The 27963-nt window shown below is 43.5% G+C and overlaps 1 protein-coding gene and 2 long non-coding RNA genes across 6 annotated transcripts in view; 1 reads left to right on the top strand and 2 right to left on the bottom strand.

Annotated features, from left to right (window-relative positions):
- Positions 1–27963, top strand: part of ARHGAP26 (Rho GTPase activating protein 26) — a 409289-nt gene that overhangs the window by 20034 nt on the left and 361292 nt on the right. The gene's annotated exons all lie outside the window — the stretch shown is intronic.
- Positions 11415–27926, bottom strand: LOC118497902. Its single transcript, XR_004900416.1, has 3 exons — positions 27915–27926; positions 23157–23159; positions 11415–11562 (listed from the first exon to the last, which is right to left on the bottom strand). It is a non-coding gene; the product is annotated as an uncharacterized LOC118497902 (long non-coding RNA).
- LOC118497903 lies at positions 14497–22646 on the bottom strand. Its single transcript, XR_004900417.1, has 3 exons — positions 22634–22646; positions 22111–22115; positions 14497–14851 (listed from the first exon to the last, which is right to left on the bottom strand). It is a non-coding gene; the product is annotated as an uncharacterized LOC118497903 (long non-coding RNA).

The raw sequence follows: 27963 nt of genomic DNA on the forward strand, positions 1-27963 counted from the left end.
CCATAGATAGTACTGAACCCTATTTATACTATATTTTTCCTGTGATAAACTTTATCAGTTAGGCACATTAAGAGAGCAATAATAACTAACAATAAAATAATTATAATATACTATAAAAACTTAACGTGAATGTGTTTGCTTGTGCACCCCCCTCCCCCAAACCCAATAACTGAGAAGTCTGCTGTTTTTAATGGGCTGGGAGCCTTTGGACAAAGGGATGATTTATGTCCTGGGTGGGGTAGTGTGGAATTTCACCATGCTCCTCAGAATGGTGCACAATTTAAAACTTATGAATTGTTTATTTCTGGAATTTTCCATTTAATATGTTTGGACTATGATTACTGTAGGTAACTGAAACCACAGATAAGGGGAGACTACTGTACTCATTTTGGTTTTATAGCCATTTCTTCTCAATAGGCCATAATCATCTTCCCATATCATTAACCACTCTCTAAGATTGTTTTTAATGGCTACATAATATTCCAGGTATGCCATGTCCAGACTTTCTAATATTTTTAATATGTTAATTGATTTTAGAAGGAGAGGAAGGGAGAGAGAGATAGAAATATCGATGTGAGAGAAACATTGATTGATTACCTCCCATGTGCACTCTGACTGGGGATTGAACTTGCAACCCAGAGATGTGCCCTGACTAGACTCAACCCACAACCCTTTGGTGTATGAAAGGATGCTCCAGCCAACTAAGCCATACTGGCCAGGGCTGCATCAAGACTTTCTGAACTGACGACCTACTTTTGGACAGTTAAGGTGTTTCTCCCTCTCTCTTTCTCTTTTCATGATCATTAATCAGTCGATAATGATAGTCCTTATAGACATGCCATTGTTATCTCCTTAAGATAAATTTACATAGGGTGTTCTTCTATTTCTTTCCGTATCTTTAAGATTCAGCTTCCAGTTTTCTGTTTGTTCCCTTCTTTTTCTTGCTGGTTGAACAGGACCTTGGAGACAAAGAGTAGATGTCTTTTTAGAACGCCACAGAATGAAGAGTTCCATATGTTGAAAGCCTGATGTTAAGTTTATGTGAACCATAATAGTAATAGAATAGCTATAGCCATTTAACTATTTGTCTGTTGTACCTTTTGTTAAGTATTTTATAAACCTTATTTCATTGAACTTTCACAACAATTTATGCAGCATATACTAGCCTCTCCATTTATAAATTAGAAAACCAAAGTATAGAAAGTAAAAGTAAGTCATACAACTAAAAAGAGTTGCAGCCAGTATTTGAACCTTGGTCCAGTTGCCAGTCCCTTTGCTTTTAACCAGTGCTATGCTGCTGACTATATAGTCTTAGCTCCATCCCTTAAATCTTGTTTCCTCACTTATAAAATGGGAGTAATACTCACTTGAGAGCATTGGGAGACTTAAATGATGTAGCATGTGGAAAGCACCTGGCGCAAAATTACAGCAGATAGTGCTACTCTAATGACTAATTATTTTCGTCTTTTGAAAGATAGGAATAGTATAAAAATCGTCTCTGTGCTGTCTCTACATCTGAATCTCTGGCTTTTTCATTGGAGATCGATCCTTGTATTAGGAGTTGCTTTTAGAACTTAGACTTCATTAGCTCAGTCAACAAATGTTTAGTGGCCTCCAACTATGTACTAGGCATTGATCTAGATATTGGGCACATAGCTCTGAATAAGAGAAAGTCCTGACTCTCATGGAGCTTATATTTTTAGTGGGCAAAGTAAGCAGGCAAACAGGAATCTTTGAGATAGAAGTACCATGAGGGAAAGAAGACTGAGAGTGATGGGTATGGGAGGCAACTTGAGATTATGTGGTCAGAGAATGCTCCTCTGAGTAGCTGAAAAACGTTAGTTCTGGGCCCACACTCAGTGACCATGGTTGTTGGAGGTTGTAAGCTCTCACTTGATGGATAGGTTATGATGGATCATATTTTTGTCCCTTTGTATTTCTTCTCTTTTCTTAGTACCATTTTTACTCACTGGACTCATGGCCAACCAGAACCATAGTGATCTTGGTGAGAGAGAATGCATTCCTCACATGGCAGGTAGACCGATGTTTTAGAAAAACTTGACCTTATTATGTCACACTTGCCCAAAATTTCCCAGCGACTTCACATGTCACTCAGAAGACAATTTTAAGTTTTTACTTTAGCTTATGTATGACAAGGCTTCTGCTCATTTTGTAGTCTCCTTTCTGATTGTTCTTCTCCCTTTGTGCTTAAGCTTCGCTGGTCTCAAACTCCGCTAACACCCTGAGCACTTTCCAGCCGTAGGACTTTCCATTGCTGTTCTTTGGAATGCCTTTGCTACACATCTTCATGTGGTCGGCAACTTCTCATCCCCCAGGTCTCAGCCAAAGGCCCCTTAAAGACTCCTCCTCTGACCACCTGGCCTAAAGTCTTATGTATTGTCTCTTCCCTCCTCTATACTATTCTATTTTATAGTCTTCATAGTACTTCTCACCCTATAACCTCCCCAGTTGCATGATGTCACCTGTCCCTTCAAAGAGTCCTGCTTGATCACTTGACTGTGTGTTCTAAAAGCAAGTCTCTCTTCCTGCCCACAAGCAACCCTTGGTTCTCTTGAGATTTTACTTTGCACGATTCCACCTTGGACAGATCAGGTGTGACTGCTTGATTGGATGGTGATCCAGTCTGCCTTTGAGGTAGCAAAGGAAATGGTGAATTAAAAAAGCAAGCCTCAGAAGTAAGAGTTGATTAATGCTGTCACCAGCCTCTTCTCTCCTTCCCACTCCTTTGCCTTTGCTCACTCTCCTCTTAGGTGTCTGTTTCTTTGTCTTTACTTTTATCAGGCAGAGGAAAGAAAAGAGAACTCTAACGTTTCCAAATTTGTATCTTAAGCACCAAGAAGCAGCCCAGATCTCCTTGGCTGGGCCTGTTATCCTTTTATGAATTGATTACTTTCATAATCTTCAAACCTAGAAGAAAAGGACTTACAGCTGACTCTTAAATCAACAAGACTATTTGCTCATGTTTGAATAGTAGTATATATTTCTCCTTCATAACTCTCCCATTTAAAAGGTGTTAAACTTTAATAACCATTTTAGTTATTGTCCCACAAGTTGAAAGGCACCCTTGATGAGCCTCATAATCAATTATGAAAGACTTCTCATCTTCTTCTAAAAAGATTAGGAAAAATACTTTCCTCACTTCTGTTCACATTGCAGGCCACTGTGTGTTGTTTGCTGACAGAGCTTCCATGCTGGAACCACATCTCCTGTTCCCCCAGTGGATACCCCCAAGTCGAAGTTCTGTACAAATTTTTTCTGAAACCCTGTAGTGACTTTCCTGGGATTTAATATCAGTTCATTTGGATAATTCCATGTGGACAGATGGGCCTCAGCAGGAATTCAGCCAACAAAAGACAGCATTTCCCATATAGCCCCTAAAGATTTAATACTGGATTCATGCTAACTAGAATTTAAGCAGAAAGTCAGTCTCTTGTCTCTGTCTCTCTCTTGGGGTGTGGCCTTAGTTATCTGTGGAAAGCCAGTCATTCTTAGGTATTTGATTTAAGAGCTGGCAGAGAGAGAGAAGGAATAGCATCATGTCTCTACCTTTGCACATACAGATGTCCTATTTGGTGACATCTAAGCACTAGAGACTCACTGACACATATTTTTTTTCCTTTTGTCTCTGCGGTGTACTGGGCGTGCAGGGAGCTGCTAGCACAGTTACTTCTAAAATGTGTTGCTAAATGCAGAAACATCTGTCTCTGCTGACTTCTCAGTTGTTGGAAATTAGTTCATGACCTGGAGACAGCACCGTGGCTGTGCCTTCATTGCCGGAATTCTTAGAGGTGGCTGTGGAGTGAGCAGGGTTATGGAGGATTGGAGAAAATCCTGAACCTAAAACACAAGCTGGCCTGTGTTTTTGACTGTGCTTCATGCCTTTCATTCCCTACTGATTTCGACTATTAGTAAATAATACAAGTTCTCTCTGTGTCACAATTTTTTCTCTGTTCTTCTATTAAGCTGTTTTTGAAAGTATTTTAAACCTGTATTGTTTTGGGGAACACCCCACAGTTTATGTTTCATAGAAGGCAAAACTTTAGAGAACTCTGGCCAGTGTGGGAGAGGCAGAAACCCAATGGGAGGTCCACTGAAGGCAGCAGGTGCTCCGTTGGCGGTTTTCTGCCAACTTTGTAGAACAGCATGAACTCGCTCCTGCCCTCAAGTCAAGAGGCCATAAACAGGACATGCCGTATGACCTGGAGGTCTGACATTCATTCCTCTGCTTGTTCATTGGAATGAATAGGCTAAGACTAGTTGCCAAGCAACACAGGACATAATAGAAGGAAGAGAACTTGTCCAATGATGGTATATTCCCTTTGCTTTTTTTCTGTTTTCCCTTGCCTTTGAGGATGGTGAGATGGAAGTTTTGGGGGGGAGGAAGTAAAGTGTACTGATTTCAAATACTGATTGTGAGAGTCTTACTGATTTAGTCTCCCTGGTCCCAGCTCTGATCAGGTAACTCAGTGTTACATTAGAAGGCCCTGACATCCCTCAGAGAGCCCTCTGTTCCTGCATAGAAGGGGAGAAGAAAGGTGAGCCCCTTTTGGTACCCTATCAGTTGATTTGATTTTAATAAGACACAGTTGCAGACACAGCTTTGTCTCACAAGGGAGGTCAGATCCAATTCAGGCTGCTTAAGCAGAAAGGGAGTTTATTGTGGCCTGTAGCTGGAAAGCCCAGGGAGGTCCTGACTTTGGACCAGCCTGGGTCCTGTGGCTCACTCAGTGTCTGCAGGCCCAGTCTCTTGCATCTCTCAGCTCTGCTTTCCTTTATGCTGGCGCCATTCTCAAATGGCACCTTCCCTCTCACTGGCAAAATGACTTGAGGACAAGAGTTCGGACTGCAGCCCTGAGTATGGTTCTCATTGGCTTTTGGTTGAATCACATGCTCATCCTTGAAGCTTGCCTGGCCAGAACCCAGAGTGGAGTCAACAGCATATGAAATAAATGTTCTGAAATATTCTGAAAGTCAGGGAGGGAGGGTTTCCCAGAGGAATGAATATCAGGGTGTTATAAATACAGAAGGGGAAGGAGCTGCCAGGAGGCCAAGGCAACAGAATTCCTCCACACTGGCCTGAGTAAATTGAATGAGGGCCATCCAGGGAAGAGAAAGGGCTGTGCCTCCTGAATATCTCATGGGTTTTCTCCACATATGGATAAGTTAATTTGGGCTATCAGGCTATTTTTTCATAATGGAACCCTGGAAATTCAGATTTGGAGGGGGAGAAACAAGACAGTTTTGAAGTATTGGCGACCACCAAGATTGGGCAGCCCAACTATAGTGCTTGAGAGGTCAAGTGCCTAATGAGCAGGGGATAGAGTGTCAGGTGGGTAGGGGGGAGAGAGGGGACTGTTCCTGCTGGGACAAATTAAAAAAATAAAAGCAAAATGTTGTGTGAGAACTATTAAGTGTGCAGCAGAGTTCTATAACCCCAGCCGGTGACTGACTGTCTATAGCCTGGCCAGTGTGACGACTACTTCTCCGTCTTCCCGAGCATGATCGTTTCCCTTTACAGTGATACTTGTGGTTTGGGAAACAAAGTACATCCAGTAGAACTTGTTTACTGCCTGCTGACACCTAGTGCGGTGGATTAAACTATTAGGGTCAGCAAACTTTCTGTAAAGGGCCAGATCCAGATAGTAAATGTTTTAGGCTCTGTGGGCCGCATGGGACCTCTGTTGTATATTCTTTTTTGCCTTTGCTTTTACAACCCTTTAATAATGTAAAATGCATTTTTAGCTCACTGGTCATATAAAAACAGGCCAAGGGCCACAGTTTGCTGAGCTCCAGTGTGGGTTGTGGGGTCAGGTAGCCTGGGTTCTAATCCCCTCTGTGTTGTCAGTGAACCGTGTGGGCATTTTAACCTCTCAGACATGCAGTTGTCCCAGTTTCTTTATCTGTAAAGCGAGTTTGACAGAAGTACCCATCTCATGGGGTTACTGTGAGGGTTGTGCAGGAAATATTTGCCCTTTGGAATTACAGTGTTGATCCTTTACCACTGTGCAGTGTGCTTGGTTTGGGTGGCTGGAGGGGCGGGGTGTGGAAGAGGTGGGGGAGGAAGGAGATGGGGCCAAGCTCTAAGAGTCTTTGTTGTTTCCACTGTCCTTCCTCTTTTGCTGCCCTCTCCTGTCTTTGTTCTGGGCACCTCTTCATCAGGTTTTGGGAACTTGGTGACAATGGGAGTTTCATTTCTGGTATGGTCAGAAAGTGACCCACATTTTAATCCATATTTGGCAATAACTGAAATAAATTGGCATGGTTCATTATCAAACACAGAATATGTATTTGTTTTGCCTCCAGCCTGAAATTCCCTCCTTATCCACTTTTTCACTACATTCCAATTCATCAGTCTATCAAGGCCTCTTATTAAAGCCAGAAGGGTGCTGTTTTTTCCTGTTTTATCAGAGAGAATATTAGAATTGTGGATTTTTGTTGAACTTGGTGGATGGATGTCAGCAGTTAGGAAACAGGCTGAATTTCTCCTCAGAGTTTCAGCCCTAATATACTTTGTACAGGTAAGTTTTGATGGAAAGGTAGGAATCACATGACCTTTCCTGTCCTTGGTGTCCTGCAGGCACTTACCTTCTTTAAGTCTTTGTTCATTTGTCACTTTCTCAGTGAGCTCTCCACCCTGACGGCCTCTCCCATCACACTTCTCCCTTCTATTTTTTTTCTCTGATACTTCTCTTGTTCTAACATACTGTATAATTTATTTATTATGGTTTCTTTTTTTCTATGTCTCTGTACTGGAATGAAAACTACAACGGCAAGGATATTCACTTCTGTATTTCCAGTGCTTCGAATGGCATCTGGTACATAAAGAGGTATTTGTTGAACGAATGGATGCCTTGATTCCATATGGGCATGTTTACTACATCCTGTTCTCTCTGACCAAGGAGTCATAGGATTTGAGTTTGAATATTGACTCTGCCACAAATTGCCTCTGTCTTTGAGCAAATCACTTAATCTCTCAGGACTGTAGTTTTCTTATCTTTAAAATAAGGGGTTAGAGTAAATGATTGCTACACTTTCTACTAGGTCTATGGTTCTGTGATTATAATCTTTGGTTAAAGGAGATGATGCACAGCTATTAAAACTGCCACAGATATTTCCTAAAAACAGTTTAAATTTCATTGGTGGGCCAAGTGGAGTGGACTGAAAGAGTTTCAGAAAAAGTTTTGGGAGGCACCTCCTACGTTCACTAAAACAGTTCTCAAGTATTATAGTATGATTGCCTTCAAAACCCTTCCCACTAGTCCTTTTAGGGTAAAGTCCGGGTGCCTCGATAGAGCTTTCAGAGTCCTGCGTACTCTGGCCCCGGTCCACTCCCTCAGCCTCATGTTGCCTACGTGTCTATGCTCTGTGCTCCTGACCTTGTGAATTTGTTTCGGTTTCTCCAATGGGCCATGGATTTCCCAGCGTCAGTCCACTGAGTGTTTCTGTTCCTTCTACCCGGTGTCCCTGTGCCTTCCCATCTCCCTTTGTTTGACCAGTGCCTCCTCATACTCTAGGTCTCAACCCTAGGGCATGGGGACTTAAGGGAAGGGTTGGCAACAGGTTTCCAGTCCCACTGGGAATCTCAACCAGCCAAAGTATGGAGACAGAAAAGCTGAATTGCTCAAGAACTGTGATTAGGCTGGTTGTCTGGAGCATCTGTGCTGTAAGAGTGCAGGGGTTTGGGGATTGGATTGTGGAAGGTTTGGGTGCGATGTTGAAGAGTTGTCTTCATTCAGTGGATACTGGGAAGCCATGTTAAGTGTTTGGGAGTCGCACAGTGACATAATCAAAGCATTATGAACTAAATAGCACAGATAAGCCTCAAAGAGCATTGAAAACATTATTTCCCTAATCCCTAAAGCATTCTTGGGGGGATAAATGCTAGGGTTCCTGTTTTGTAGATGGGGAAAAAACTGAAACCCATAATGATTAAAGGACTTAGTTTAGGCGTCACTGAAAAGCAGTGATTAAGCCAACAAGTGTTTTTATAGCTAGATAGAATTGTGATCTGCAAGATTGATGAATGCTGCGAGTGGCTTTGCTCATTTTTCAAGTGGGTAGCAAAGTGAATAGTTATGCTGAGTGTTGAGAGGCTGTCTCTCAAAAGTGACTGACTCATGGATGCTTCTGGCAGCTTTGGCAGAGACTTGGTTTCTGCTTGGGATGTCTTGAGGGGATAGATACAGGATGATTCTTTGTAACACAGCTGTGGTCATCCTGTGTGGTTGCTCTACATATAGATTTAGCAAGATCAAGGGCAGGTAGATGCTGATTTCCCTCCTGGCTGGTGTAGGAAGAGTTCTTTGAAGCAAGCCTTGTCTGTGATTCCATTTTGTTTAAACTACAGGGTCTGGCAGAAGTAATGGCTGCTTGAGTGTGGTTGGTAGGGTAATAATATGGGTGTAATAATTTATAGTTTTAATTTGAACATTTCACCTAAAATGTTACAAAGTGTGCTTGAATAAGATATTGTTATGTTACAGAAATACATGCTTATGATTTTGTAATGAAAAAGGGGGTTTATTTGTCCTGGACCTTGTATAAGGCAGGTATTTGGGTTTTGCAGCTTTATTGCAGCCTCTGTTTTTTTTTTTAAGATTTTTTATTTATTTATTTTTAGAGAGGGAAGGGAGGGAGATAGAGAGAGAGAAAGAAACATCAATGTGCAGTTGCTGGGGGTCATGGCCTGTAGCCCAGGCATGTACCCTGACTGGGAATCGAACCTGCGACACTTTAGTTCACAGCCCGCGCTCAATCCACTGAGCTACGCCAGCCAGGGCCGCAGCCTCTGTTTAAAGCTGGGTTTGAAAATGCAAGACTTCAGTGGTATAACTGATGATCTCTAAAGACCCACTCTGCCTTGAAGCTGTGCTTCTCAAACTTTAATGTGCATTCAGATTGCCTGGAGACCTTGTTAAAATACAGGTTCTGAGCTGGGGCTTGAGGTTCTGCATTTGTTACATGCTCCCAGTTGATACTGGTACTGCTGACTTACCATCCACTTGACCCTCCTTTCCTTCTTCTCTGCCCAACCTTTCTCTTTCTTGATGTCTCAGACACTTGTTCCCATTTAGTGGATGCTAGTATTCACCACTAGAACTCACTGGCCACTTTGTAGCTACTATGTTCTTTTCCAAATGAAAGTCTGATTGTGTCACCTTACTGCCAAAAACCCTTTAGTGGCCCCTGATTGCATCCCCACATTGTGGTCTGAGCCACTTGACTCTGTAGTTCTATCATGTACCGTCTTTGTATTTTCTAGACATGGGGCCCCTATTCTGCTCCCTTTGCAGCTCACATGCCTATCCTTATAGGGCCTTGGCACACACAGTTTCCTCTATGTATAGCACCTCCACCTTCCTTCCCATAACTGTTCCTGCTTCACATCTCAGCCCAAGTGTTCTTCCTCTTGAAGCTGCCCTGGATTTCCCCATCTAGTGACCTTCTGCCATTGGCAGGCCTCCCTGGTACACAGCAGGGAAATGGGTTTGTTTGGGGCATTGCTCATATTGTGATCTAAACTGTCCCCTTAAGTGGAGCACTGTATACCATGTTAGGAAGTTGTAGATTGCCCAAGAGCTGCCTTTCAAAAGCTACACTTCCTGGAAGGGTGGTGATGGTGAAAGTGCCCCTCAGGGTGTGTAGGAGGAAGAGGAAGAACAAGGCGTTTCCGGTAGGAACTGAATCTTGTCACCTAGGGCTTTGGGGACTGCTGTTTATATTTTTGTATATGCACTCAGTGGAAGGTCATCTATCCCTCTCTCTCTTTACCCCATGTTTCTTCTTTTTCTATTGTTCTTGCAATTTTGTAAATGCAGAAACTATACCCCAAAGGGAAGGAATTGGCTAGTCCAGAGCTGAGAAGATAATCCAGGTCTGATTGCAGCCTGGGCCTCTTCCCCCACTGTCATGCTGATCTCTGTTTGAGCAGTCTCCCTGAAGCCCAGCAGCTTCTGGGCAGTTTCCTGGGCCTGGGAACAGGCCTGTGTAGGTGACACTATTCCTTCCCAAACTGGAATGCCTTGGAGAGGTGAATATATTCTGAAGCAAAGCTAACAGGTCTCACAAATTGGGTCACTTTTCCTGTTGTGGTCACAGCTTGGACTGCAGTGAATACTATCAGGAGTCTCAAGTCTTGGTTTTTTCATAGGGATGTTTTAATGCTTCCCTCTCCCTTTGGAGATTTGTCTTCTGCACTTTGGGTTCTTCTAATAACTTATTGTAACTTTGACTGTAAGGTCAGCTTAGATTCTAAATTTCATGAGGACAGAATCTGCAGTGACTGGCGCATAACAGCTGCTCCACAAACGGTTGTCAGGATCAATTTGTAATATGGTGAGCGGTGTCCCCCCTGCCCCAAGTCTTCAGCAGTCCTGGCAGTGCTGCTTTGAGGCTGAAGGTATTTGGCCCTATGGATTCCTCAGCAGGATTTGTTCTGTGAGCTGTAGAGAGTGACAGGAGCCATAGGAGCACCACTGTAATCGGCTTCATGGTTGCTTACTCCCTGCTTGATTCATTGGACTGATGCAGCCAGATGTAGTGTTAAAATGGCTTGATCCATCAGGGCAAATTTAAAGGTGGTACCTTGTCATCCTCCTATTATCCTTGACTGTGCTCAAAGAGGAGCCATGCTTATCTTCCCATTGTCTGGCATGATGATCCAGAAAGCATTAACTGCAGAATAAATAACTATAAAAAATCCAGACCAAGGAGATGAATAATGAATATATTCATTCAATTTAAAGGTTGGAGTGCAGAGCCGGGAGGACCATAGAGACACAGCTTACTCACTTCTGCTCTTTCTGACTCATTGGAGTCCCTTCTCTCTCTCCCTCCATCCCCCTTCCTTTATTTTGGGTTTTTCTTACATTAAGCTGCCATCAAAAGCCCAAGCTCTTTTTCTTGCCTAGTCCCATCACTTGTGCTTCTTGTGGTGTTAGTTCAGTAATTTCCCAACTTTGCATGGCTCTTGGAAACCTGGCAGCATGTTCTCATGTGCTCACATGGGTCTGGAAACCGTTGTATATCTGCTATCTGCGAGCTGCAAGGTCTTAGCATCAGGGTGGGAGGAAAGCGGAGGCTGTGGCAGAGAGAGATGGAAATGATGCCAGAGACAGCTTCATCCTTTCTTCCAGCCTGAGCAAGTGTCCAGACCTTTACATTGTATGGGGCCCGATCTTCCCCAATGAGGACCATCAGGTCGCTGATGGGCAGAGCATTTGTGTCCGTATGTATGATTCAGTCATCAGCTCACTGCAGGTGCTATTTCCTGTTCTTGAGTCATCCGTGACTACATGATGGGTGGCTGTGCAATGCTTGGGGCACAGGGCTGACTACTTTTTCTTTCTTTTAAAAATTGTTTTCTGGGCATAGCTTTGATTCTTTTTTTTTATCTTGAGCTGTGGAATTTCTGTAGGAGCCTTTTGAATTGTGTCTTACTCATCATCCAGTTCTCCCTTCTGTCATCTCCAAGTTAGGATCCGTGCTTCTACTGCTGTACTGGGGAACAGTGACAGTCACAGCTAATATCTGTTGATGATGCTGAGTGTGCTGGACCTTCTGTAAATCCTGTGTGTGCTCTCACTGAATCCTCAAAACAACCTAATAAGGCAGCAGTTTTCAGCTGGTGTGCCCCAGCACACTGGTGTGCTGTAAGAATTTTTAAAACATGGAATACCTAACTATTTAGTTAAGGCCACTGACCTCTTTTCCCTTAGACTGTCAAATAAAAAAATGACAACAGCCAACACAACTATAGCCATCCAGCATGAGTAAATCAAAATTACAACTATTTTTTTAAAGTCAGATTGACAAGAATACGTGTTTTGGTGTGCTGTAGAATCTTAATAATTAGTTTATATGTTTCATGAGATGAAAAACATTGAAAATTGTTGTTTTAAGGTGCTGATACTATCAATGTTACCACCATCTCCATTTTTATAGATGGGGAAAGCCAAGGATCCATTTGGAAAGATATTAGGTGCTCCTTTTTGATAAAAACAAAAACTAAAACAAAAACCCAAAACAAAACAAATTCTAAGCATCCCTTACAGAAAAAGGAATGGTATCTTCTGTGAGTAACAGACGTTTTTCTAGGTGCCTGCTAAGGTACAAGATTTAGTAGAGTTTTTTCCCCCCTTCCCCCCCTTTTCTTTTTTAGAACTGTTACCAAGGAGATATATTGCCTTCCAAAGGCAAATATGCTGAAGAAATTCTCCTGCTTTTGGCTACTCTTGTGTCTGAAGAATGTCACCATACCCAACAGTTTTCCTTATGAGGAATAAGGATGAAAATGCTTTGTCCTGAAGTCTTGTGGTTAGAGTAGCCCATACCTCTCAGGGAAACATTGCATTGTTTACAAATGAATCAGATCCAAGCCATTCATGCTCATCTGTGATGCCAGCCATTGGTTAGAGTATCCATGTAAACAGTTGCCTTCTGTCTGGGGAGACTAGAGTGGGTGTGGGTCAGAGTCAGTAACCTTGTGGGGAGTGGATAAAAACCGGACTGAAAGGAAGAACATCAAAGAGGATCTGTTCCCTCTTAAATCTCTGGCAGCTCCAGAGGCTGTGAGCATGGAGATGAAAACAGCTGTTCTGCGGTACCTGCTGTATGAATGAGACATTTGTTTACTACTCATGCCTAGGGACCGTTCTTTCTGAAGTAATGGCTACCGTTTTCTCAGTTGCAGCTCCATTATCATTGGTTTCGAAGGATGTAAATGGATGTGTTGAAGTTGATCCATTTCAAATTTCATTTTGATTTTAGTATTATTTCTAAAGCCTCCTTTAACAGAGCTGTACCCAGTTACCGAATCATTTTGTTTTTTTCTGCCCTTAATTTTAGTGGAAAGGCTTATGGGAGGTGAAGACCTGAGATCCAGCAGTAGAATGGAAGAGAGAAGAAGCAATTATAATCACCAACATGGCTTTAGAGGTTTTGTGGATTGATGTTTCTCAGTTTTGTTGATTCAGAAGTAGGGATTGAAGAGCAGTTTTTAACAGCTTTATTGAGACATAATTCGTATAACACAGCACTGAAAAATTGTAATGAGCTAAGTAGCTGTAGACTGAGTGTGGGACTCTGGTGAGAGCACTCCCTAGACTTAACTCTGATTCAGAGTGGGAGGCCGAAATTTGAGTTTGATTCTACCCTCTTTAAGCCTCAGTTTCCTCACCTGTGAGAGAGTGATACTACTAGTTCATGGACCTACCTTGCTCTGAGGATTCGGTGAGCTAGTAGTGCATGTAAAGTGCTTAGCACAGTGTTGGCACAACCTCAGTAAATGATGGCTAGTTTAGATCCATTAATCCAGCTTCATACATAGACTCTCACACTACTTTAGGGAATTATCTTTCTGGGTGTGTGTGTGTGTGTGTGAATTTCAGAGAAGCACTGAAAATTTTGAAGTATAAGTCAGTCCCCAAATATTTCTTGTTTACCTGAAGTTTAACTGGTTGTCTTGTATTTTTATTTGTGAAATCTGGAGACTCTAATTTAACCCCATTGGTTCTTCTGCTTGGAATCTTTGGCCACCTTTGTGATCACTACAAATGAGTTGAGGAATTTTGAATAGGATGTAGGGATATTATGTTATTTGCAACTCCTCCATAGTCCCCGTCCTTGTTGCTAGTAGAAACCTGGCCTTTCACGAATAGCCCTGGCATCCACTTAACACTGGTTGCATAGCAGCCAAGCATCTTTGTTGAGAAATAAGGCAGAAGGAAACCTCTCTGATGGCACTTCCTGTGCTTCATGGTGTTGCTGAGCCTGTGGTGAAGAGGTGGTCAGGAAGGGAATCAGGGGCGCTGCAGCCGTGTTTGCAGTTCACCTTGGAGGAGTTGGGGTCCACAGGCAGAGACCCCAGTGGTATGTAGGCAAGCAACTCTGTTCTCAGGTTTCCTTAGCCATTTGCAAGCCTTACCTGTGCAGAGCTTCAGCAATGAGCATCTACTGTCTGCAGGTCTAGGGAAAACACACATACAAAAGAAATAATCCTGGTCCTTGATAACTGAGGAATGTATAGTTCATAGAGAGATACGATCAGCAGTTTCAATGGTTGCTGTAATTTACCGAGCACTTCCTTTGTGACTTTGCCTGAACACTGGTAGGTGCTTTTTGTGCGTTGTCACCATAATCCTCACAGCAGCCCTGTGAGCAAGATTTGGTGACTCTCCCCATTTTCCACATGAGGCAATTGAAGCTTAGAATATGGAGTGGAGCCTGGAGCCACACATAGTTTTGTCTCACTTAAGCACCTCTGTCCTGTCCTGTCTCCTGCATCAAAATTGTTGTATAGTTTGAATCACATGAAGTTACCATTATTTTACTAACCATTTTTAACCTACAAAAGTGATAATTTCATATAGTTTAACCTAATCCAGAGTATTAGGATTACAGTTGGAGTGTGTTGAACACAGAGTTTATTTAGTCATGTATCATTATTTATCAATTATTGTATTATTTTCCATATGGAGAACTATAACGTACTTTTATCCTCTCCTGTATATGTGTGTGTGTGTGTGTGGATGGTGTAGTAGTTATATCACAGTGAATTGTAATATCATTACATAACTATTACACATAACTTGCTGAGTGGAGTGCATGAAATATGTGGGCCTAGTTAAGGCTTACCAGAGAGACTTCTGGGAAATTAGTTTTCATTTGTTCACTCTTTCACTCACCAACATACTCCGTGGCTCACTCACTGCTTAGAAACTCACTGAATTCTGCCAAGCACCATTTTAAACTAGATTTGAGCATGGGTTTTTTTATTTTTAAAGTTTCATTATGGAAAAATTTTGCTCTTGTCCATTTATAGTCAGTTCTGCTAGTCTTTCTGGACATTTCATAGAAATGGAATCGTATACAATATGTGGTCTTCTATGTCTGGCTTCTGTGACTTAGTATACTATTTTTCAGGTTTATACATACTGCAGCATGTATAACTAGTTCATTCCTTTTTACTGCCAAGTGGTATTTCATAGTATATATGCACAGTACTACATTTTGTTTTTCCATTCACCAGTTCAGAGGTATTTGGATCGTTTTCACTTTTTGACAATTATGTATATTACTACAATGAACATTCTGTGCAAGTTTTTGTGTGGATGTATGTTTTCATTTCTCTTAGGTAGGTAACCAGGACTGAAATTAACTTGAGCAGAATTTTGAGAGAGGAGAGTCAAGAATGGGTTTACAGGAAGACTCAAAAGTGGAAATGAGATTTGGATTAGCCAGTAAAGCAGCAGTAACCTGGAGTAAACACCAGAACCCAGAAGGGTGAGCCGGACGGATTTTAAACTGGGAACATTGAGGGCAGCTGGAGTCGGCCGGAGAGGTCCTGATGTCCATGAAAGCTACTGCTGCTTCTCTTTCCATATTCGGCAGTGCGGGCAGAAGGCTTCTTTTTCCCTTGCTGTGTCTGGGCCACAGGTATTCAGATGTATTTTGCACTTTTCCAGGACTGATTGTTTTTAACAGGAAGCGATGCCTCCTCATGGAACATGGGTTCTCAAATGCCGAGTCCCACAGATTTTGCTGAGAAATATAAATATATGGGCAATATAACAGGCATTTTTCATAAAACTAAATTTATGTAATGCAGAGGTTTGTGTCTTATTCTGCAAGTGTATCTTCCTTACTATTTTGGAATAGTCAAGATTATTCTTTTTTTATTAAGTGATGATTGATATAAATATTTTAAATGGTTGTGCTTGGCATAATAAAATAATTGCAACCTTGTGGTTATGTGTCTGTGTCTCTGTATTTAGTTTAAGTTGGATGTTGAAATTCTCAAGTCTAGGAACCACTGCTCCAAAGAATGTTTTGGGAGGGATGCTTTGACATCCATGGCTCTTGTGTTCTACCTCCTTTCTCATTTTCTCGTATGATTGTGGAGTGTGGGCAATTGGAGTGATGCCTGGAAGAGACTAAAATAAAAGATTAGTGAAACCAAGAAGGGACTATCCCAAATATGTAACGCCATTATTTAGACATCTGACTGTAAATGCAAGCAGTTGAGGGCACATGCCATCCTTCATCACTTTGTTAGTGTTAGGAAGCCAGAACCAAGTGCAGGTTGGATTTCTTATGCAAATTTGGGGCAAAGCCAACTGTTGATCGTGTTTAGGGAAAGCACCTGCTTTTAAAAATATTCTGCTGAGGGTGGAGGCTCTGCAGAAACTGTACTGTGGTGAGATCTGTGGGACGGAACAGCAGCCCTGGTCCTAAGGGCGAAGGGAGCCCTCAGTCTTCCCTAGTGTGCATCTCCAGCGTGGGGTTAGGGAGTGGAATTTTTCTGTAACATGGTTTTGGAGTGCACATAGCCTTTTTTCCCAATTAATAATAACAATAGTGATGATGCTATGTGTGAAATTCCTAAGAGTGAAAGGCATTGAGCTGAACACTGTGCTAAGTGCTTTCAGGCATGATATAATTGGACCCTAGCAACAATTGTGTTGGAGAGGTATGGTTAGCTTGAGTTTGTGTGAAGCAACTTAGGGTCAGGAATGTTTAGTAACTTGTTTGCTTCACCTGCCAATGGAGGAGAGACGTAGAGCCAGTAAGGGGCTGGGACAGGATTCAGACCCAGCCTGTTCTCTTAAAAACCCAAACCTCTCAGTTCAGCAATTTCTACCTTGAATCTCATTCCCAGAGGCCGCACACTACTTTGGTCCAGCTTTATTGTGGAGGTCTTGTGTGTGGACGGGGAGCTGGGGACGGAGTCCTGGGGCTGTGCTCAGCAAGGCCTCCCTGAGGAAGCTGTATAGTGCTGGTGTGTCTTACACTGTTTGCTTCCCCTCTGTCTACAGAGAGCACTATTGATTCAGCCTTGGGAAGTCTTTGACCTGGCTGCACCCCTCACCTCCTTTGTTGATATGTCCCCAGAATGTTCAGGTTCACACCCACATTGCAACCCCGGCTCCTGCAGACAGGATGGGAGTACTAGCCAGGACAGAGAGTTCTGCTGGGCTGCATGCAGGTGGTTTCCCCTTGCTTGCTTTGGGAACAGGGGGCTTATTTGTTACCTTCATGCAGTTTGCGCAGGCCATGTTTTAAATGCTTGCTATTTCCTAGTGAGGAAGGTGGATGGAAAATGAGGAATTGGGAGGTTCTGTCCATTTCTCTTAAGTTTAAGAATGTTGTGTTTTAGGAGAATGTTGTACTGAACAACAGTCGAATTTCTCTTCTGCTTGTTAAACTTCAGCCATATTTAGAGGTGATGAAACCCCATTTGTCTAACTAGTATCAAATTTTGCTTAGTGGTGTTTAATTTTCCCCCCTCTCCCCCTACACAATTTAACAGTTACCTTGGTTTTTATACGCAGCAGTCTGTGAGCTATGGCCAGTGTTACGAACTTTCGGTGAAATGGAGTGCTCAAGGCATGAAGTGGTTGAGTTGTGCAGGGCCTAGCTAGAATTGGATGTAGAAATCAGGTCTTCTGATTGCTAGCCCAGCTGCTTTCCCTGTTATACTTTGTGGAGTGGACTGGCCATTGACAATGAGATCCAAGTACTGGGTAGAATGGAGGCCCCTCTTAGCTAGCTGGATGTTGAGCTGATTAGAGCTTGGTCTAGCTGTTTGGGACCAGACTTAGCTCTAAGATGGACCAACTAGCCCCATAAAGAAAGAAAAGCTCTTCTCTCATTACAGATGGTGTCCTGGCCCCTATCAGCTGCTGTGGAAGTTTCTGCCCCTGGAGGAGAGACACAGAGTAGCTTTCCTTACCATGGGTGAACTCAGAACATACGCTTTATTTATATATAGCACATTACTTATTAAGCTTGTGTTTTTTGCTTGTCTAATTCTCTGGCACCTCGCCCATCAGTTAGTTGCCCCTTTTATAAGTGCCTGTATGGCTGGGTGTTCTGATTTTTATATGAGTTTTGACAGTTATCAGAAATTTACAGTGTGCTTTTCAAAGGACTTAGTTGAATGGCAGTGTTAAATTTTGTGATGTAGAAATGTTAAAATAAAACTCCATAAATATGTGCATTCAGTGCCTATTTTGAATGGTCTTATTTTTGTGTCTTATCAGTCTCCATTAGATATCTTTATTACTCAAGTAATCTATGTTCATGTGGAGTGATTAGAAAATTCAGATAAGCTAAGAGAAAAAGAGGAAAAGAAAAAAATATACAGATATACTGTAATTAGAGTCCCTCAAGAGAAACCAGAATGTGAAGGACTTTGAACTTTTCAGAAGGAGGGGTCTAGTCAGCCACTGCGAGTCATTGTTCCCTGAACGGCTCTTCCTTGTTTCAATCGCTAGAGACCAAGATACAAATTGGGGTATCTGAGCATGTTCTGGAGTCAGGGTAGCATTTGGATTGCTGCATTCTGCTGTGAGCCTACATGGCTCATGGGTCAAAAGTCCTGCTGTTAATGCACCACCTGCTAGAGGTGGCAGCGAAAAGGGAAAATTAGTCCTTTGGGGTGTCCTATTGCGAGTTCTTAAGCAAAAAGGGAGAAAATAACCTTACAATCATACCTCTTCTTCACTTATGCCTCCCAGCCCTGCTGGAGTCATCCATCCACCCGCTTACCCATTTAATTCATTCATTCATCCATTCATCTGTTCATTCAATACCTGTTTACCATGCACCTACTGAGCACCATACATTGTTTGCATTTGGCTTTGGGAATACAGATGAGTAAGACAAGTCCCTACTCTCATAGAGCTTATGTTGGATTTGTGCAGGTTGTGGTACCATTGCTTCCCTTTCAACTTTTTCTTCTATAATCATGAAGGTGTTCCTCTCTCCCCTGGAGCTGACCACACCCCAAGGTTTTGTGCTGGAGCTCAGTGCACCCTCAGACCCGCAGCCTATCTGCAATTAGATCATCCCCAGTGGGGAAGGTGAGGAGGAGAAGGCAACATTTGGCTGGCAGAATTCTTCTCAAAGTGGGACTTGACTTTTGTCTGGGAGGAGGAGGGGGGCAGATCACAGAGGGAGGGGCTCCTGGCTTTATCAGAGAGAGAAGGCCTCATTGTGTGTTGTTGTTGGAACAGGTCCCAGAGACCTCAGTGCAGTTCTTTGGACAGGCCTGAGCTAAGCTACCATGCCATAAAATAATAGCCGAAAGATTGAATGTGGAATTTAGGATAGTATCAAAGGGAGCTCTGTGTTACAGCTCCCTCCAGGCAGAGGGCAGGACTTCAGCCCCAGGTCAGGCCCTGTTGTTAACTCCATAATATCTTCATGAACATGCCTTTTGTGTCTGTGTGTTTGTTCTCTGTGTCTGTCTCTTTCAGTCTCTGTCAATCTGTCTGTCTCTCTGGGGTATGGTCATTTATTAAGAAACTTTAAGGAAAAGTTTAAAACATAATCTCTGTAAATTCTCTTCCTTTTAAGGTGTGGCACATCTGGGTGGATGGGTGGGTTGCAGCGATGGGGACATGTGACACAGAGAACTTAGCAAGTTCCAGGAAACCGTGTTTCTCTAACTTCAGTCACTCACAAGCTTCGACCACGCTTTTCTGCCACATTGACGTGACACCTATTCTATTGTTTACCTAATATTTTTCTTTAAATGGGAGTACTTATTCTTTTTGAAAGGACTCTCTTTGTTTTAAAAGAGTATTTTATAACTTGGCCATAAATAAAGCACCAATATAATTTTCCCCAAATTGAAGTAACTGTAGAAATCAATCTTTCAACTCTAATATTTATTTATGTGCCACCTAAAATGATTTTGTACACCACAAAGTGGTGTGCTTGCCAAATTTTGGGAAATTCTTTTGTAGATTGTACTAGCTGTAGCCAACAGATTCCTGGAGATTCAGATGAATAAATCTCCAGTAACTTTTTCTCCATCCCTCCCCCCCCCCCAAAGTGACTTACTGGTTACAACACAAGGTGGGGTATGTGAGGTGTCAGGAGTGTCACAGGTATAAGGGGAGGGAGCATTCTTGGCTGCCCTTTTCGCTGTTCATCTGCGGGCTCTGGCCCCTTGAATGACTGCTGTGTACTCTGGGTGCGGGGTAACGTTGCCAGTGCTGGGGAGCCGAAGGTGCAGACGCTGTGAAATGTGCCGTGGATCAAACTGTCTGTGTGCCAGGAGCTTCCCCCCATCTCTTTAGCACCTGTTTTCCACCCTGTGTCACAGAGCAGAAGCTGAGAGTGTGGGACCTGGAGGCCAGCAGTGTGGGTTCAAATCTGGGGCCTACTCCTTTTGTGACATTGACAAGCAACCTCTTTATTCATTTATTCAACAAGTAAACATTGCATGCCTACTGTGCCAGCCACTGCTCTATGCTCTAGGGGAATACTAGCCAACAAAATGGAAAAAAATCATGCTTTCACTGAGCTCATATTCTTAAGGCCTTATTTTAAGCTGTAAAATGGGTGTAATAATAGCCCTACCTCCCATGGTTATTGTGAGGTTTTGGTGAGCTGGTGTAGATGAAGATCCTTAGCACAGTGCCTGGCTCAGCGGTTACTTAATAAATGCTAGCTGTTTATTTATGCTACTTAGTGCCCAGCATTATACCAGGTTTTGAGCTCACTCTCTTCCTGCTTTAGTTTCAGCGGCACCCAACTGAAATATTCGCTCCTTACTTCTTAGCCTGTAAGTCATTCTTGAGGCCCCATGACCTCTAGGAAACTAGCATGGTTTGGAGCCTCCTCCTCTAATCATAGGACTCTTAAGAACTCCTGGTCACCCCCTAAAATAAGCTTACTCATCACCTAGCCGCATGAGGAGTTGACATTCTCATGCCCTGGATGACGTTTTGCGGAAGGGATCTTTTGTCCTTTTGTTAACTGAGAAAGGCTCCCCTCTCTTCTGCTTTTTTTCTCTGCAGTGCCTCTTCCTCTCATCCCATAGTATGAGGGCTATTTGGGCAGAAATCCTGGCCCTGCGGTGTGCTGCAAGAATCTCTTTAAGACAATTCTTTATTACTGCTACAGGAAAAGCTTAGTTGCTCAAGAACAGGTATTGGTGCTGGGCCTTGTCACCTGTCTCTAGATGGGTTTGATTGAATTTTAATTATATTCACTCCTAACAAGAAAAATTCCATTTATCAGTTCTGTAATTAACAGCACAAATGTAAGGTCTTGTCCTGAGTCTGTAATCCCTGAAAGGCAAAAGTCTTATTGCCTCAAGAACTCAGTGGCCTGTCTGATCATGGCTTTTGTGCCCAGTGGCCATACTGTGCAGGCTGACTGCTTCAGAAAGGATGCCAGCCCGCCTGTGCCCTGCAAAGAGTGGCAGGGCAATTACTTGGAGTGTGGAACAATGTGAACAGTGTGCATTTCAGTTTGTTAGGGCTGCCATAGCAAAGAACCACAGACTGGATGGTTGAAACAGCACAGATATATTTTCTCACAATTTTAGGCACCTGTGATCAAGGGATTGGCAGACTGGTTTTTCTGGACACCTCTTTTTCTTGGCTTTATACATGGCTTTCTTCTCATGTCTGTACATGGTCTTCCCTCTGTCATAGTCTGAATCCTAATCTCTTATAAGGACACCAGTAATATTGGATGAGGGTCCACCAATATGACCTCTTTTTACCATAATATGTCTTTAAAGGCCCCATCTCCAAATATGGTCACATTCTCAGGTATTCAGCATTAGGACTTCAACATATACGTTTTAGGGGAACAGTTCAGCTCATAACTGTGTGGTTCAGGAATATGGTTCCAAGATACACCCATGCTATCTAGGCCTTTAGTTGCTCAGATGGATCTTGGAGGGTAGTAGGAGTTCTAGAAGGGAGGCAGTTTCAGACTTGGGCATTGACTCTGTGGTGGCTGCCATTACTAGTTTAATAGGATCTTGGTGGTGACGTAGGCTGGTTGGCTGATCCTCAGGAGGGTCAGCCAGGCCTCAGATAGGTGCACAATTTTTTCTACAACAGGGAAGTGAGCTTTGATCATTTACCCTGTGTCCTGGGTCCTTTCAGACAGGATTTGAAGGAAAGGGGTAGAGATAGTTTGGGGAAGGATTTGTTGACAGGGCAAGTGTGATGTTGTCCTTCAGACAAGACTCAGAACTTTGACAAGAGTTGGGAAAACCAGGACTAGCATTTTCCAGTAATCTGAAACCCCCCTCTTCTTCCGGTTAGATGTTCTGTAAACAGTGACTGCCTACAAGAGAGGTTTGGAGTCTGTTGACTTTGGCTGAGATGTAGCCTGAGAAGATTCATCAGTTTCCAATTCCTGTTCTTTCAGGATATTAAGTATTGCAACGAACTGGAAAACTTTTCTTTATTAAAATTGGAGGAAGAGTTGGATGTTTTGAGGGAGACCTGGAACAGGAAGGGAGCTGACACCAGAAGTTTCACTGTATTCCTTCAGAGATTATTTTATCTTTTTTGCATTGTCAGTGTCTAGTAGCTTAAATATGTGGTGTCACAAGGGGAGGTAAAAAAATAAAGCTCTTCCAGAAGTGCTGACAGTATAGCTAGTTTGTGAGGCAGTGTGTACAGCGGTTAAGGGCACACGTTCTGGAGTCCCATTGACTTGGTTCAGATCCTGCCCTACTGTTCCATCACCTCTGTGACATTGGGCCAGCTGTGAATCTCTCAGCTTCAGTTGTGTTACCTGTAAAATGGAAATGATATTTGTACATGTGATGGTCAAATGAGGTAATAGATGTAACACTCTTAGTTAATGCTCAACAGTTGTTAGCCAGCTGTTAGCCTCTCCTCATATTATGTGTTCAGGCCAGTCTGATGTCCACCTTCATGAAGGATAGAACAGCACTGCATTTTTATCAGGTTCTGATGTTCCATATTTTCCCATTTCTGGCCAGGAGAACTTTTCTCTCTCTCTCTCTCTGAATAGCACCCACTTAAGGAGGAAGTTTCTTTGGAATGGAAAAGACATATTTTTAATTATATTTGGTGTTCTGTTATTAGATCTGAGGTTAGTTAGTTTTAGTTTTATTGGCTAAAAAAAAGTATGTTGACCAGCTGAGGTCATGTATTTATATTTACTGTACACCTCTATTGAGATATACCTGTCACCTTCTTGCACCCTTCTCCCGCTTGCTTTGTTTTGTGTAGTCACACTGGCCTGCTGCTGCCACCCACCACAGGGCCTTTGCACTGGCTGTTCCCTGGACCTGAAACACTTTTGCCACTTCCTTTTCTCCCTACTCATCCCTTAGACTCAGTTCAGACTCACTCCTCTGGCCGGCCTTGCTTGTCCCTCTATGTGCCTTCTATAGGACCCTGATTCCTTCCTTCAGCAAGAGCTCTTGTTAACCATATATTCATTTGGGTAAGGTTTGATTAGAGCTTGTCTCTTCACTAGATGAGAAGCCCACAAGGGTAGGAACCGTGCTTTTTTTATTCACCATGATATACCAAGTGCCCTGTAACACTTTGTGCATAGTAGACACTGAGTAGATATGTGTTGAGTGAGTGAATGCATATTGTTTTGTTAAAAAGAGCTGTATTAGGTACTGTGGGGGCCGCAGAGGCAAGCTATTCAGTCCCTGCTCTGAAGGGGCATTCAGTCTCATTGAGGAAAACACCATTAAATAGTGCTACAGGCAGGGTACAGAAGTGAAGCCAGAGTTTACAGGAGGGGGACATATTACAAGGTGGGGAGGATAAGCAAAGGTACCTCGTAGGAGATGTAACGCTTCCACTGAGCCTCGGAGGAAGAGGAGTTGGGTCTGAAGAAATGGGAGAAGAAGTTCCCTTATATAGGGAGAACTATGTAAGCCAAGGCTTGGAAAGTACAGCCTGGCTTCAGGGATGGGAATCAGGTGATTTGGCTGGAGCCCAGTAGGCAGGCAGGGAAGCAATGGGCAGTGAGTTGGAAGGTCTGTGAAAGCCAGGTTGTAGCAGGCCTCCAGTGCCAGGCAAGGCACCTGGGGTTGGTGTGGAGGAAAGGGGGATGTCCTTGGGAGGTCCTGAGCAGAGAGGCGACGTGATCAGCTCTGTGCTCTAAGCTGGTAGTATCTAAAATGGTGTGCTTGGAGGAAAGACTGGGGAGGACAGGTAGGGAGAAACTCAAGAGAGTGGGGAGAAGAGGGCTTAAGTGGGGGTTGAATAATGAGAAGTGAGAGAACATTGATGGGGCCTGGTCACTGGTTTGAGGTGGGAGACAGGGGCAGTGATGGGGTTGTGCATCTTGGGCTCCTAATACAAATGGTCTTTCCAAATGCAGAATGTGCAAAGCATCCAGCACGGTGCCTGGAAGGTGTTGGAAGTTCAGTGAATGTTAGTTCTTTTCCCTGTGCCAGAAATGAGGAACTCAGATGGAGAAACCAGGGGGAAGGAAGTGCCTAGATGGAGGTGCCAGCACAGCTTTCAGGTGACGAAGTTCAGCAGGTGGCTGGAAAAGTGGGAGTTGGTGAGGGAAGAGAAGTGAGTGACCCCTTCCCAGAGTTGCTGTTAAAGCCAGGGGAGAGAGGTGGGGTGCATTTGTCTGTCCAGGATGCTGTAACAAAGTCCCATAGAATGTGACATTTATTTCTTATAGTTCTGGAGGCTGGAAGTCTGAGATAAGGGTGCCAGCATGGCCAGCTTTGGTGAGAACCCTCCTGTGGGTAGCAGACTTTTCATTGTGTCCTTCTATGGCAGAGAGCAGAGAAAGGAAGCAAGCTCTTTCCTCACTTATAAGGGCACTAACCCTATCAGGGGGCCCTATCTCCATGACCTCATCTAATGCTAATTACCTCCCAAAGGCCCCACCTTCTGATATCATAATATTGGGGAGTAGGGTTTCAGTAGATGAACTTTGGAGACACACAAATATTCAGTGTATCACAAGAGGTTTGGGTAGAGCTTGGAGGACCATTTCCCTCAAAGGGTAATAGTAGGAAGCAGGGAGCCAACTGAAGAATAGTCAGAGATACAGGGGGAAGGACCCTGAGAGGATGGTGCCTTGAAAGCCTTGGTTCCTAAGGTGGGTTTTCCTGCTGTAGACCTGATGAAGGCTAAGAGGACCTTAGGTGGCCTGTGGGTGGGATTGGATCGTGGTTTGGCTTCCATTTCAGCCAGCCATCTCTGTTACTCCCATTCCCTGACCACAGACTACATCCCCCACCCGGGCAGCCATCTGGTAAGTGCCCACCTCTGGTGAGGCAGTGTGGATAGATCAGCACAACTTCAGCGCTTGGCTCAGGCAGGGCTTTTCCCAAAACGGTCATCCAAGTTATTGAATTACACTGTTTACCCCTCTTGCAAAGATGGTGGATAGTGGATCCATCAGCTAGCTATTTAATGGGAAAATCAGCCACACGAACATTCAAAAGTTTGGGTGCCTTGTTTAAAATTCCTCGCCAGACTTGGATCTACTTGGAGTTTGGGGAATTGGAATTTTAGCTGTAGTTGAGTCATGAACATTGACAGGTTAATTGTCTGTTCTGGCTTCAGGTTTTAAGAATGAGATAGGATTAATAGGGGCATCGGAAAGGGCTCTGGGATTGTAATTAAGATTCTGCTTTCTGCCCCTTAGCACATCACCCTGTTTCAAGCCTGGGAATGTGGGTTCTCTGCCAGTATTTGTTAGGAGTTCTGATGGCTCTCGGCAGGTTTCTTTAGATTGCCTGGCCTGGGAGTGTATCTTCCCTTCCATCTCATGTGGGGACCACAAAAAAACACAAAAAGGCAATGGCATATACCAATTACCATTAAAAAAATTAGTCTACATTAACCCCCTGTCTGTGATCTGGGCCAAAGCCAGGTTCCACTGGCCTTGTTCAGGCCAGTCAAGCCACACTCCAGCTGGTGCGCACCTTCTCTCAGCTTCTTGCCTTTGCACACCCTTATTTTCTTGGTGCTCTGCCCATAGGTGTGGTATTGCTGGCTGGGGTCAGAGACTGGCACAGGAGTGAGGGCTGCTGGAGGGAAGTATCTTGTGGTGGTTGCACTTTCTGTTGTCAATCAGATACTCATTGTACTTGGGGTCTCTGTACTCTCCTTTAATGTCATTTCATCAAGGAACATAGCATGATGGGTAAGAGCTCAGACTCTGGGGTTTGGATTCTCTCTTTATTAGCAGTATTGCCTTAGCAGTCACTTAATTTTTCTGAGTCTGGGTTTCCACCTTCATTGGACTCTCAGGAAGAATAAATGAGATCATCATTGTAAAGAGCCTAACTCATATGCCAACACAGTCAGTGTGAGTTGTGTTTGTGTCATTCTTATTTTTTTTCCTACCATCAGCAGGAAGGATGAGCTTGTAACCTTTGGTCAGCTCCTCCTTGTGGCACCTCTCACCTGAAATGATATGGAGGACCCTCAATTGGGACCCCCCTTCCCTGTCCCTATGAGAAGGTTCCAGCCCCACCCTCTCTTGGGGTGTGTCTGGAAGGGTGCCCACCCTGACTCCTGGCCTTTCTTCAGTTCCTCCTGGTCATCTGACCCACGGCTGTGCGGCACACGGAGTCCCTGTTGGTGTTTTGTTTGTGAGGAGCGGCTGCCTGCTCAAGCCAGCTGAAGCTGAGAGGAGAAATGTATTACTGGGATGACAGGATGTCCCACGGACCTGAGGGCAGGGAGCATAGCGGGCCTGGAAGCAGGAGTTGGAAAGTTAGGGACCAGGCTGTGTGCATGTCTTCTCCGGGCTGCTGGGGTCTCCTTTCACTTGCTGCCACAGACCAGCTTTTGGCCTCAGTGTGCGCAACAGGAGAAAGGCCACCCCAGCTCAGCTCTGAAAAACTCCTCAGTTTCAGTGCCCAGCATTCCAGCATCACCAAACAACCTCATCTGTGCACTCATTACAAATTCCCCGAAGAGAAGCAGGTTGGCCCCGCTAGGCCAGGTGCTCACGCTGGTCCATGCAGTGAGGAAGCAGGGCTGGGGAGGGGTGGGCATGGCTCACCCCACTGATGGGAGCAGGCAGGTCACAAAAAAGGTATGGGGACAGGTCCATCACCTTTATACCTGTCATATATCCTGGTGGAGAAAAAGCCCCCTCTTTCTCCTCCCGTAGCCAGTTCTGCCAGGTGTATGTAGACTGAGGCTGTTAGTTTATCTAGGTTTGCTAGAATAGGAGGCCTCCCACATTACAGTCCATGGGTGCCTCATAAAGTCCTCTGGTGGTCCCGGATTTTTGCAGTATATGAACCAGTGTTTCCTGAAGAGGGGTGGTTCTTACATACAGGTGACATGAGAGATGGTTGATACAAAAGGTAAAATTTTTACCTTTTGCATCAACCTTAGGTGATACAAAAATTATTACCTTTTGTATTTTACCTTAGGTGATACAAAGGTAAAATTTTTTGTACTGATAATTATATATTTCATTTGCAAAACTTACAACAGGATCAACCCCACACTTTCATAACTGTTACATATAAAATTTTCCTTTTATATTACATGTCAGTAAAAATGAGTTTATGTAAAACTTTTAAATAGTATGGATTTGAGGAAAAAAGTGAAGGCGATATGTGATTCAGCGAAGTCAAGAAATAGTGAGTGGTGGGCCATGGGTTTTTACCTGAGAGCACAGGGAAGCCTTCAGGAGGTCTATGAGTCCCTTGAGATTTAAGCAAAGTTTTTATTGTATTTACTTTGACTTTTTTTCCTGGAGTGTAGGTCGTAGTGTGGCTTAAAAATGGAGTGTCCATTGCAACTTTCTCAGGGTTATTTCTGGAAAATGCCGTTTCCTTCTCCAGAGACTCTGATGTGTCAGTTTCAGTGGAACCCCTTCCATAGAGGAAAACCTGCATTTTCACAGATATTTAGGTGACTAAAGCAGGCGATTCTCGGTCCTTGCACTGAGGAACGCTGCTCAAGAAGGCATTGACCCAGTGTATTTAGGGCTGCTGTACAAACTGGTAAAGCTTTCCTGTCAAGAGTTTTTGGAGTCTGTGGATAACAGGTTGCTGGATAAATGTATGTCTTTTGAATGGATCTTGATCTCCTCATGTTTCTAAATGCTATAATACTATAATAATAAACATTTTTTAAAGCAATTACAGTGTGCCAGACACATCTCGTGTTCACTTTCTTATTCTTCCCCAGAACA

The sequence above is a fragment of the Phyllostomus discolor genome, chromosome 13, assembly GCF_004126475.2.
Source record: "Phyllostomus discolor isolate MPI-MPIP mPhyDis1 chromosome 13, mPhyDis1.pri.v3, whole genome shotgun sequence".
In the NCBI taxonomy this organism is placed as follows: domain Eukaryota; kingdom Metazoa; phylum Chordata; class Mammalia; order Chiroptera; family Phyllostomidae; genus Phyllostomus; species Phyllostomus discolor.